Here is a 12,877-nt window from a genome sequence, read left to right as displayed (position 1 = left end):
TTGACTTGACTTGCCCAAGAAAAAATGACTTGGGACTTACTTGAGACTTGAAGGTTAAGACTTGAGACTTACTTGAGACTTGCACATGTGTGACAGGGTGACGGGGGAAGGGGGTGGAGCTTGTGAAATGTGGTTCAACAGCAGTAGAGAAACAACGGTAAAACAAAACAAAACAAAAATTTCATCTTGTTCATTTATGGCCCAAAATTGTAGTTAACTACACATACAAAAAAAAAACGGCAAAAAGGTTTTTTATCTTTTTGAATCACTATGCAAATATGATTGTAATCAAACTACCAGCAAGCTACTTCAAAATGTACTCCAACTACTGTGCTAGTTTAATTACATGCATTCACTCCCCTTCAACACTGAAAATTACTGATGCTACTGCTCAGATGATGCCAGACTGCTTTAGTCTTTCTACCATTGCCCGGTAGAGAGCATACTGACATACTGCATTACAGTCTGGTATGGAAACTGATCGGCAGCTGACAGAGCGGCACTGCAGGGGATCATAACAACTGCACAGAGGATCATTGGTCTCCCACTGCCCCCCCTTGAGGACACCTACAGGTCTCGCTGCCACAGCAGAGCCTGCAGCATAACTAAGGACAGCACCCACCCCTTTCATGAACTGTTTGCAATATTGCCATCTGGAAGACGCTACAGAGCCTTAAAGACCTATACTTCCAGATTCAGAACAGCTTCTATTCTATTCCATTCATTACTACTGTTATATGTACTATTACAAGGCCACTACTATTACTACAATCACTACTGCTACTGTACATACTCCTGTACTTCTGCTGAGATCAGTTGAACTGTTAAGTTCATCATCATCATCATCATCATCATCATCATTATGATCATTATCATGTAACTTCCACACAGCTACATTTATTAGGAAGTTCCCGCTGGTATAGTCATCCCCCTGGCAACAAAATCACTGATGCTGGAGTTCTGCTTCACACACTCAGACAGCATCAGGATGTTGTTTCCAGGAGGCAACAATGTCACCATTCAGTCCACCTCTGGTTCCCAAGAGAGGGGAAATAAAAGAGCAAAGAAAAGGGGAAAATAGACGGTAAAGAAGACATAGAGATGGACAGATGGTGTTCTCTACTCTGATTTTGCTTTCTGCTACCTTTACACCTCTCCCTTGAGCTGTCCTCAGAGGCATCATGTCCCCCAGCAACCTGCACCCACGGGCCCATTTCAGGTCAGCCGGAGCGCTCTGCCTACTTACAGTACAGTGTTGCAATGTAGTCAACTCTTTTTTCACTGCACTTAGCAGGACATGTGAGGATGTGATACAGCCGCGAAGCTGAAAGCCTTCTCACAGGCGCAAAATGGGAGCTTGTTCCGGGACATTCTATTTTCACATTGGAGTTATGATTGATGTGCTGTGTCTGGAGATGTTCATAATCTGATATCTCGACAACTTCTGCATCCAAATGTCAGATGAATGAGTGATACCTCTTTGGTTTCAGGCCCTCTGACCGACTGGGTGGAAGGTGAGGAAGCCTAATAGTTGTATTATATTATCTGATGTAGTTAATTTAAGCAGGAGAAAGCATCATTTCCCTACTGAGCTACTCTGCTCATTTAGCCAGAGGTGTGGCAGCCAACTTTCTAATCATGCCTACAGAGTCTCAGTCCCACAATTCCCTATAATACACAGGGAAACCTGACCTCACGGGCATCAGCAGGTGAACGAGAATAAAGAATGTGTTTGTTGTAGTACAGGGGGTGAGAACAAGCCCGAGCACCAGGGTGTCACTTCAGCTTGAATTTTTTATTAATTGGCTTGGTCCCGCTATATCTTACTGCTCTGATTGAGCTGTAACGTGTACAGCACATGCCAGGAGAACTGTAGAACTATCCTTTTACACTGTGGGCGCAGAATCATCATATCCAGCCGGCAGCAGACGGCGAATGACACCAAACAATCCGTGAGAGGAGGGTAATTGGAGAGCATTGGGCTTATTCTACACCATGCCCGAGGCCTGAAGAGGAACACATGGAGCTGTCCAATGGATTGAGGCCCCCGCAAAGCACTGTGGGTAATATGGGAAAGCTAAACATCCAGTAAGAACGCCGGTAGTGCTGTTTGCAGCCTTTATTTGGACACAGAGGGGTCTCACGGCTGGAGAGGAGAGGAGAGGGGCCGGGAGGGAGTGAAACATGACACTAAAATAACAACATATAGAGTGGTAAACATGTCACTGATGTGTACATATTTGTTCAGGGTGCGTGTCTTCAACGGTAATTAAACTGAAATGCCCTCCTCAGTGAGGATGTAAAGGAAGCCGAGGCACATTTTAAATGATAAAGACCAGGGTGCAGCTTTGCATCTGGTTGTCAGCTGAATGTTTAATTTGTTGCAGATCAGCACTTGCTATGCTGCACAGCGGTGAGCCCTCTCCCTTTCTGGGGAGAAAAGACTTTTCTCTTCGGCGGGAGATTATAGGGTCTTAAAAGTGTTTGCTGACAGAGTGTCTTTAATATGATGACATAAACGTGTAATCCATCTCAGATCGCCGACTGGAGTATTTATGAGCCTCTGTTGACAGCAGTACACCTGCTCTTCCTCAGTCCAGACCTGGGAACCCTGCCCGCCTGAACTAGCACCGCTGCTGCCAAGGGCACTGCCAAATTGGGAGAAGTGTGAGTGTGTGTAAGTGAAAAAGAGGAGGGGGGAGTGTGTGTTTGTATGAAAAGGTGTAGAGAGACAGAGACAGGATGGGGAGGGGAGAGAGTTGTGTGAGGAGGGTGGTTTGGATGGGTGGGGGTGTATTTATTTATCTCCTGACGTTATAAGAGGATGGATTATTGAGAGTCATTTATTACTCCATCATTCATCAGATAGAATACATTTCATGAGAGAGGGAGAAACATATCTTGTTTACATAAAGTGTGTTTGACTTGGCAGGTAATCACCCTGCTGAAAGACAAGAATTAAAGGAGCAGTCTGCAGAATTTAGGAGGACATACTGGCAGAAATGGAATATAGTATTCTTAACTATGTTTTCATTCGTGTAGAATCACCTGAAATCTTTTTTTTTTTTTTTTTCACTTTTCATTATCTTAGAACATATCTACAAACAGGGCAGGTTGTCCTCCATGGAGTTTGCATGTCATTTCTACAGTAGCCCAGAACTGACAAACCAAACACTGGACCATTTTTACATAGGTTCGTTTGCGTTTTCATGTCAGCCTCTGTAATTCTACTACACTTTTGGCACATGGGAGAAGTTTCAGTTGGTTGCAATCTGCAACCTCACCACTAGATGTCACTAAATCCTACACACCAAACCAGTGATACTCAACTTATGGCCTGCAAGTCAAATCTTGCCCGTGATAGGATGTCGGATGCTCCCCAACCATTTTCTAATTCATGGATGAAACTAAACCGATTCACACTGAATTTTATTTATTTATTCGACTGATAGCAGAGAAGCAGATACACCGCACACAAGACGGCTGAATTGCTTCTTCTTTTAATTTAGTCTTCACTTGAAATGTTACAAACAACACGTTTTACCCATTGCTTCATCAGGTTTGTTGTGACATACACTGAATCCAATCAGCAGCAGGGTGATCATGTGCTGAGTGAACTCCATATATGGTTCTGTACACATGCCCACCACCTGAGAATACCCCGTGTCATGCAAACAACCAGACACATTGCATTACATACACCCCACAAGTGAAGCCTAAAGTCAAGTGAAGACTAAATTAAAAGAAGAAGCAATTCAGCTCTCTTGTTTGCGGTGTATCTGCTTATTTGCTATTACAGTAGTTTGATTCTGCCATCAATGAGTTTATTTATTTATTCTTTTATTTATTTATGTAGTTTGTAAGTTGCCAGACTACATAGAAAATAATCAAAATAGAGCTTGTTTACAGACTGTTTCAAAATAAATGGGTCCCTCTATGTTTCCTGTTGACCAGCTGTTTTGCAGTGTGTGTGAGTGACACCAGTTTACAGGAAGTAAACATATCCAAGCTGTTGCCTTGAAATGTAATTCCAGTAAAATGCTCTATCAAAAAAGGGTCAGAGGAGGATCCCTGCAGCCTGTAAGACAAGTCAGATCTAAGCCCCGAATGTCCTCAAGTCCTAGAAACACATCTGGATACACCTGACCTCGACTGGATTTGAGTGGGAACAGCCAATGACAGAAGGTTACGGTGCTTTTATTTAGTTTCCAAGGGAACGTCACTGCTTTCACACTGCAGCCATTAATAGACAACAATAACTTGCAGGATACAGAATATGTACACTTTAAAGCTCACATTTGCATGGATTTTTTTTGTTTCAGCCGTGACTTTTTGAGTGCCAAGTGTTCCAGTGTTGTGCAGAATACAAAGGATAAAACATTTTGTTGAAAAATAAACACATTCTGAGATTTCATATTCAGAACCTTGAAAATGTAACTCAAATGTAAGGGTGTCTCTGTGTGAGGTGTTAACATTCTTTTTTATATATAAATCTAATGATGTAAAAGTCTAAATTGTTTATAGGATTATAGGATATAGGAGCGTCACAAATGGAGAGCAAACACACAAAAGGATTCGTGAACATGATAATTAAGAGCAGAAATGTTATTTTCCAGGTCACAGTAAATGTTATTGCGGTGTTCAACCACTAGACGGCAGTAGAGTGCAGCTGTTATAGTCTCAGTGTGGGGAATAGGGTTGTGGATTTGAAAAGCAGAGACACAAACTGAACCTTGTTAGGACAAGTAAAGCCATAGCAATGCAAAATCAAATTATAAATTATTTAATTTTCCCTTTGCATTTTTTCCTTTGACATGTTCAATGTCTTTGCTCTCACCTGCCCTTGCTGAACAAGCATCAAAGAGCAAGAAAGACAGCAGCTTTTAACACTTAGCCATCACATCAGCCTGGCACTAAAACCACTGGTGAAAGGCCTGTGCCTGTCTGTCACTTCATGAGGGCCCATATCTGCTCCTGCGCTTTAAAAGGTTGAGCAACGACCGCAAATGTGTACGTATGTAAACACTTACCTCATCTCATCCTGAAATCAAACCACAGCTAAGGGAGCAGCTAAGCAGGGCGAAATGATATTTCAGCCATAAGATAAAGTTAACACACACACACACACACACACACACACACACACACAATGTCAGGAGGGGAAAAAAGACGGCGGAAAGGTGCTGAAAAGCAGGGCTCTGACCTCTGACCTGACACACTCACATAGGCACACCCGGGCTCTGACCTCTGACCTGACACACTCACATAGGCACACCCGACTCCTGTGAGCGCCCACAGGCCGAGACAGCTGTGGGACTTCTCGACTGGTTTAAAGCGTTTATGGAGAAGCTGAGCTTGAGCGCTCGTTGACAGAGCTCTCATTTACACACACACAGCCCCGATCAGATAAGAGCAGATCTGTTTCAGCGGCTAATCTTAAATGTGATGAGGTTTACAGAGGCCTGCGGCAGTGGAATATACATAAATATCTTTATTTGGGAATCAGGCGCTGCCCTGGGGTATATCACACTACCTCACACTATAGGAACAGGAAACTGGACACTGTGCTTTCATGTTGAAGCCTTACTTTAATATGGACACTTGTTTGGGTCATCCCTATGTTCCCAGGGTCCTAAGTTCCTAAGGGCTTGGAGTTGTGTCTTCAGAGATTGGTAAGGGCTACCTTTGCAGTTCTAATTGCAAAAAAACAAATGAAGATGGACACTTCAAATGCATTTCGTTCAGACACAGTGGGGATATAAATGGCTTGAGCAAATATGCCTGTAAATATGACTGCATAGGTCTCAAAGAGAGTAACATCAGTGGGCTGTAGGTGGGTGATTTCAACATAGTGGAGGACAAAATACATTAAACATTTGAACAAGCGAAAAAACATGACTGAGGACATGAACCCTTCGACAGATCTCCTTACTGTGTCATATGAGGAGGATACTGAGCTGACGAACATAGGACCCTAGGAACATCGATAGGCTCCTGACTTGTTTAGGGCTTGACATGTGGAGAGAAGGCTGTTTAGAAGTAATATAGCGCCAGCGTCTATCTTTCTGCGTCCTGTACATGCAGCTTTCCGAGGACACCTATAAATCGAAACCAAGCCTCTCTCCCTGACACCACTATCTCTCCTCCCTCCTCTCTTCAGAGTCACCCGAGGGAGTCCCCAACTTCACCTTCCCAAACTCGTCAACCCCCCTTACCCCATCACAGATCCTATCGCTTGCATCCTAAGCTGGCTGGTATTCACCAGGCCCCGATCCAGTTGCACAGCAGCAAACACATTTAAATCAAAAATGCATTGAGTCAGGATTCCCCCTTAGTTACGGTTCAAACAGATAAAAAACAGAGCTGCCAGGACGCAGAAGAGAGAAACGGCTGCACTTCTGTGAATTTCACACGTATTTCATCCTTGCAGTAAATCTACCCGGCAGAGCCTGTGTTAAACCAGGTCAACACCAGCTCATCGCTGCAAGCAGGTGTTTTATACGTTAAAGGAAAAGTTTAGAGAAATGTTCTTATTTGCTGGATTCATACCACCCTCGTGTCTGTATGAATATGAAGCTACTAGCAGGCTAATGTGGCTTAGCATTAATGCTAGAAATGGGGAAACAGCTAGCAGGCAGGAGTGTGCCATACTATACAGTGCCCCAGGAATGAGTCCTAAAACCAAGAAATAAGTTCCCTTGTGTCAAAGTCAGCGGTTAGATGGTTAGATGCCTGAAATAAGTTCTGTGGTTACACAAGCTTAAGACTTTTATGTATTGTTCTACAACAAAAAATACTAAAGTAAATACCCTGTTCCGCTTTTTACATCTGGAAACTCCCTCCTACAATGGGCTTGAGACGCGCCCTCATTGAGGACTTGGCTCAGATTCTGGAGTTACTTCTTATCCTGAAGCTGCTTTAAGGAATCTGATCCTGTTTGATTTGGTGGTGGGAACACGAAAGTAAATACCCTACTCGTGAATTTTGAAGCTTTTATGCTTGTTTTTAAAAAAGGGTGTTGCTAACAAGTGGCTAAATGAAACTACAGAATGCCATTACACTGAACACAGCTTTATAGCTACACTGTGGGGGCGACACTAAGACATTCAACTGTAGTGTAGTTTGTTTATTGCCGCCAGTCTTCAGAAAAACATCATCCCTGGAGCAGTCTATTTCTAGGCAAGCACCAGTTGCCAAGAAATTGCCTGGAACATAACCCAATGTCAAACGAAAGATTGTTGTGTTTTTCACTTTGGTTTTTCTATGAAATAAACAAAGCTGGCTAAAACAAGTTACCTGTGTCCCCCTGTTTGTAATCTTTGTCCTAAGATAAGATAGCTGGTTGCTAGCATGGATATTAAAAAAAAAAAAAAGACCTGGGTACAGCATTGGAGGCAGGACCTTGCTCCTTCCTATGGAAATTGTTCGGTGGTGCATGAAGCCAAAAATGTAACTGTCATGTATGAAATTACCCGAATGATTGGAGCAGCCTCTGCATCATTGGGCTTATTAAACGGGCGCACTAGAGACTTCTGCTGGTCAAGCTGAATACTTCCAGCTTAGCAATTCACTGACTTGAGTGGGATAAAATGATTTCTCTACTACACTTTCAAAAATGTTTTTGGGATGAATGGATCAAATCCTAATAGCAAAACAAGTCATTTGCAGTTGTGATGCTCAAAAACATTTATTTAACACTTACCTACACTTATTTACAGATGTCTTTCCCAATGTAAGCCTATAGGAAAATTTCTTTTAGGCCCAATGACATCATGTGACAGACTCAGGAGTTGTAATTCCACTGTTTGGCCACTATGAAAATTGGCTTCAAAGCGCAATGCACCTCCTGGAGGCCTGGTTGCCATCTGTACCTTTAGAGTTTGCTAATATACAGAAATATGAGATTGGATTTAATTATCTCATCCTTAACTTTGAGCAAGGAAACAAAAAAGTGTCTCTCTTTTTAGATTAAATGTTGTTCTCTGATATTTATGAGAGCTAAAATATGTCTTCTGTTTTTGGTCAATCAAGAGGCTATTCAAACTCACTTGGTACTGAACCTCTTTTACCTTAATAATGAGAACATTTCAGATCATACCTAAATTGGAGACGGATTGGTTGGTAGGCTGAAGTCATTTTGAAATATCTGGATGCCATGTTCCCATTGGCCATTTTAAAGTGACCACATTCAACTGTCAATCAACATTAGTCCTCAAAGAGTTGCTCTTTTACTTTTACATGTAGTTTATCATGGAGCATTATCATACTTTTGGATGTATTTTTGGATGGGCCCGTTTACAGGCTGTACAGATACAAACTCACATGCATCCAGGCTTGAGTGATTGATGTCAAAACAGGGAGTAAAGAAGAGATTAACATGCGCACACAGACACAGACACCTCGAATGCCTCAGATAACCGCACAGATTGAGAGATTGGTGCCAAAGCAGTGGTGTGAGATGAAACTGTTAGTGAGAGTGGAGGGTGGAGCTTAAAGCACAGGTGGAGGGGGGGCGTATTGGCTGAATTTGAGAGCGTCACTGGCATGCCCACATCACAGCTGGTCAGATAGAAATAGAAGAGGCAGTAACTGAGCCCAGGAAAAAGGAGGAGCGACCACTTTCTACTGTGTGGATGAACAGGTCTGTCTGAGAAGTCAGACGCCTCAGGCATTACAGAGGGACTTAGAGATTTAGTTAAGCATGCAGCGGGACATTAAGTCGAACCTGATAACAATATCATCCATCTGAATTAAAATGGCTTTCAACATAAATAGCTTCGACTGAAGGCCTTAAACACAGACGTCTGAAATCTGAAACGTTATCCAAAGCATCTCTTATAGCCTATTTATTCTTTCTAAACATAGGAAGGTTAAAGGTCACTATGAATATCAAGGAAAAGGCTACTTTTTTCACTTAAAGGAGCTATGTGTAAGAAATCTAAAGCAAATAGTCATAAAATCCTCCTAATATGTCACAGAGACTAAGGAATGTTCATATAACATACTGATCTCACCGACAACAATAGTACAGCCAGAATATTTGCATTTAAAATAAAATTTTATGGTCCGCAAATCATGTTTATGTTTTGAATTTGTGTTTTGGACTGTTGCGCCACCCACCGCCGTCTACCAGTCACACAATCAGTAGAGTCTCAGCATCAGTTACAGTTACGACTGAGCTACAGCAGCACGGCAAGCAGCATTACGCCAGGGCCACACCGGACACGGAAGCGCTGTGAATAGCCTCGAAGCGAAGCCAGTTTCCTTTTGGCGCCCATGTTAACCGATTGTGCCATCCACACCGGCCGCGCCGCGCATGTGTCAAACCGGGCAGGAAGTCACACAAAGGAACAACAACAGCATCCGGTAAATTTTCAGAATAAAACAGATTTCAAAATAAAACACCCCATTTGACAAATGCGATGTATATATGTGTGTGTGTTTATATACATATTAGTCAGTGGTATCTAAACAGAGCGCGAGAGAGATGAACACGAACACACACACCCACAACCACAAACGCACACACACACACACACACACACACACACACACACACACACACACACAAGAAAGAGAGAGAGAGAGAGAGAGAGAGAGAGAGAGAGAGAGAGAGAGAGAGAGACACACACACACACACATACAGAGTGGGCCAGCTATAGGGGGTGGGGGTTGGGGCACACACACGCAAACAGAGAGAGATACCCATGATGGAAAAACAGCCCCAAATGTGACGGAGACAACAGCTGGGAGCAGAAGCGCTTGTCGACCGGCGTGGAGAAATGCGTGTCTGATGTGAATTTCGAGTAGAATTTCGGTGCGCTGCGCTTCGCAGCACTTCGTTGGCAGTGTGGCCCAATTCTTAGCAGTGTCCCGGTACATAGCATTAGCAGCCGGCTCCTCCTCCGCTGTATCCCGGCAGCAGCGTTAGAGAGAAGCCGGACATTTGCCCGAACGGTCCGCTGGAAAACCAAAGATCAAAGACGCGGTGACGCGGCCCTGCCATGGCAGCCGCCCGTGGGCAAACAAATCAGTCTCCAGTGTGCCGCTGTCAAGCAACCTTGAATCTGTAGGGGAGGGGGGGCGGACACGATTCGCAGCAGTATTTTGAATTTGAGTGCAGTATCCGTTTTGGCCACATTCTTACATACAGCGCCTTTAAAATGTCTCAAAAATCTTGATTTATTGATGTTAAGACCTTTTCTGTTACACAAATATATATGAAGGTTATAAACAGAGAAGCAAACCTGTGAGGTTAAACAATAACAACTACAACAACATTTCCCATCTTCATATTTCTCCTGTTTTTCTTCTCACCAAGGTATTTGCAGTATTTGCAAAATAAACTTAACAGCTTATGATTTAACTTTTTGGGCTTTGCAAACATTTATTCTAGCACGCATAAATGGTGACAGACAGATTTGACTAGTCATGTATATGAATGTAAAATGCAGGCTATTTAAATGATCATGTAGGAATCCAAAGCTTAAAGGAATTCTTCACCCACAAAATGACCATTTGTATATTAATTGTCATGCTACGTTACTTTGAATTCATGAAGAGAACTTTGTTTTTCTAGCACGCCTACATGGAAAATGTCAATCATATTGATTTATTAATTAATTCGGAGCACATTTAACAACAGCAAAACTATAACATAACATCCACTTACAAACTCTCACATAATTCGTGCAGTATAATCCAAGTCTCATTTATCCAGTTGTATGCTCAGTACTTTCCACACACATGCATTTTTGCCCAAATCTTTGTATTTAAAACTGAACTGGAAGAAAAATGTATTTATGCTCTCTTCAAAGAGTCCAATACTAAGGGTTTTTTTAAGCTAAAATGCAAGTGTTTGGGAAGTACAGAGCATACCACTGGATAAATGAGACTTGGATTATACTGCATGAGTTGTGTGGTTTGTTAAAGGATGTTTTGATATTGTTTTGCTGTTGTTAGTTGTTGTATGGTGTGGTCCCCAGTCATTTAATAAATAAATAAATGTATTCACCATTTCCCATCAAGGCTTGCAAGAAAAATTAAGTATCCTTCAAGAATTCAAGGTAACATGGAACGACATGGACATTCTGTGGGTAAAGTGTTCCTTTAACACTGGCTGACTTCATGATTAAAAAAAAACCCTATATGTTCCTTTGGGTGGAGATCCTCAGCCACAGAGGCTTAAGTGCCCCAGTTTAACAAAAAATGACACAGATATTATTTAGAGCAAATTTTAGAATTAAACCACTTTAGAAGTACTCATAAAAAAATATTAAATGGTAAATGGGGTGCACTTATGTGACACTTTTTAGCCTGAAATGGACAAATTCCCTCATAGTGTCTCCTATTTATACACACTCAATGGGAGCAATTTGTAGTTCTGTGATTACTTAATAATATTGACTGAGGCGACAGAGGTAAAAGCGCAACGTAAGCCAAATCTCATTTAAGAAATCCCCCCAAAAGCCAGTATGTGTGAGTGCATCTATGATACATCCTGTCAAGGTGTCCTTGAGCGACACTGAATGAATGTCTACCAGCTCACTTACTAATAAGATGAGCTTTGTAACTATATATCATAGACATGCAGACTTGTACAAACTAATTCAGATCAAGACAAGAATAAAATACTGTCTTGTTCTTTAGTCTGTGTAAAATGCAACTTACCATCTGTTTGTGTTTGTACTTACCTCTGCTGGATTCCATGCTCTGTGCTCATTGTCCCATCGCTCAGAATTCCCCAACACAAGTGGGAGGCATGGAAAAGTCCCTGCATGATCTTAATATGTACACGAAATACATTTATATTCCTCAAATTAAGCCCCGTAGCACATAAGGCCACTCCTTGTCTGCCTTGCTCCCCAGATACAAAAAAGTTTTCTATCAAGGAGGGTTACAGCTACCTGCCTTTCAAGAAAATAACCAACGCAACAAACTCCCCCAAATCACTACGTGCACAGGACCATCATCCCTGTCCCCATCCATCTCTCTCTGTGTCTGTCTCTTCCTTTCTCTACCATCCCCCTCTTCCTCCTCTCATCCACCACTCCATCACTCAGGAAGCCTGGTCTTCCTGAAAACAAGCATGGGAGCATGGAAAGGGACAAGGCTGAGGGGGGCAGGTACGTGAGGGGGAGGCAGAGGATGTTTTTGTCATTCCTCTGCCCCTCTGGTCGCTGCAGGCCTCACTGAGTCCATCCTGAGGAAGCAACGTTCGCGTCACTCTTGCCAGGCCTTGGGCCCACACGTGCTGCCTGTTGCGGCCGGTATGACGCAGTAGCTACAGCGCTCTGGTAGCCCCTCACACATGGGAGCTATAAAGACATGTGCGGATTAAAACTGTGGAAAACTTGCTTTTCACATCATAATGGCACAAGCAAGCAGGAAAAGTCCACACAAAGTCACATCGAGTGCATTTCAGTTCCATTAAAGGGGTCAAATGTGGTGTAGAGAGAAACCATGAGGAGGCTTTGTGTTTTGCCTGAACAAAAGTCTAGAACTTTGCCAGCGAACCACACTCCATTTCCTGTCACAAACTGCCAAGCCACCTGCAAATGTGGGAATTCCTTATCAGGTGTTTTCCAGTGACTCCCATTGACGGATTTATAGGAAGTCTAAAAATGCATGTCTGCTTCTAGGTGCTGTATTTGTATTTTAACAAAACATGGCTCAGCCTCAACATGGCCATCAAGCATATCCTGTCATCATCGGGTAGCACTTGGTATGTCCACTGTTGTTGGTTTAATTGGTTTAACTGTGTGTGTTCTGCAGGAGGAGACATGACCTCAACCCTAAATGCAGCTGAAAAATGGACACAAAATTCATTGATCAGTTCTACACATTTAATTCAACACAAAATAATGTTAATTCAATA

At 42.6% G+C, this 12,877-nt stretch overlaps 1 protein-coding gene across 1 annotated transcript in view; it reads right to left on the bottom strand.

The window, feature by feature from the left end:
* LOC126400286 (uncharacterized) overlaps positions 1–11,937 on the bottom strand; it is a 22,732-nt gene extending 10,795 nt beyond the window's left edge. The window contains exon 1 of the mRNA XM_050060848.1: positions 11,694–11,937. The gene's annotated coding sequence lies outside the window, so the exon portion shown is untranslated. The remainder of the gene's footprint in view (positions 1–11,693) is intronic.
* Positions 11,938–12,877: the final 940 nt, after the last annotated feature.

This window comes from Epinephelus moara, chromosome 13 (assembly GCF_006386435.1).
Source record: "Epinephelus moara isolate mb chromosome 13, YSFRI_EMoa_1.0, whole genome shotgun sequence".
NCBI classification, from domain to species: domain Eukaryota; kingdom Metazoa; phylum Chordata; class Actinopteri; order Perciformes; family Serranidae; genus Epinephelus; species Epinephelus moara.
Note: the sequence above shows the minus strand (reverse complement) of the source record. Positions and strands in the feature narration are given on the sequence as shown.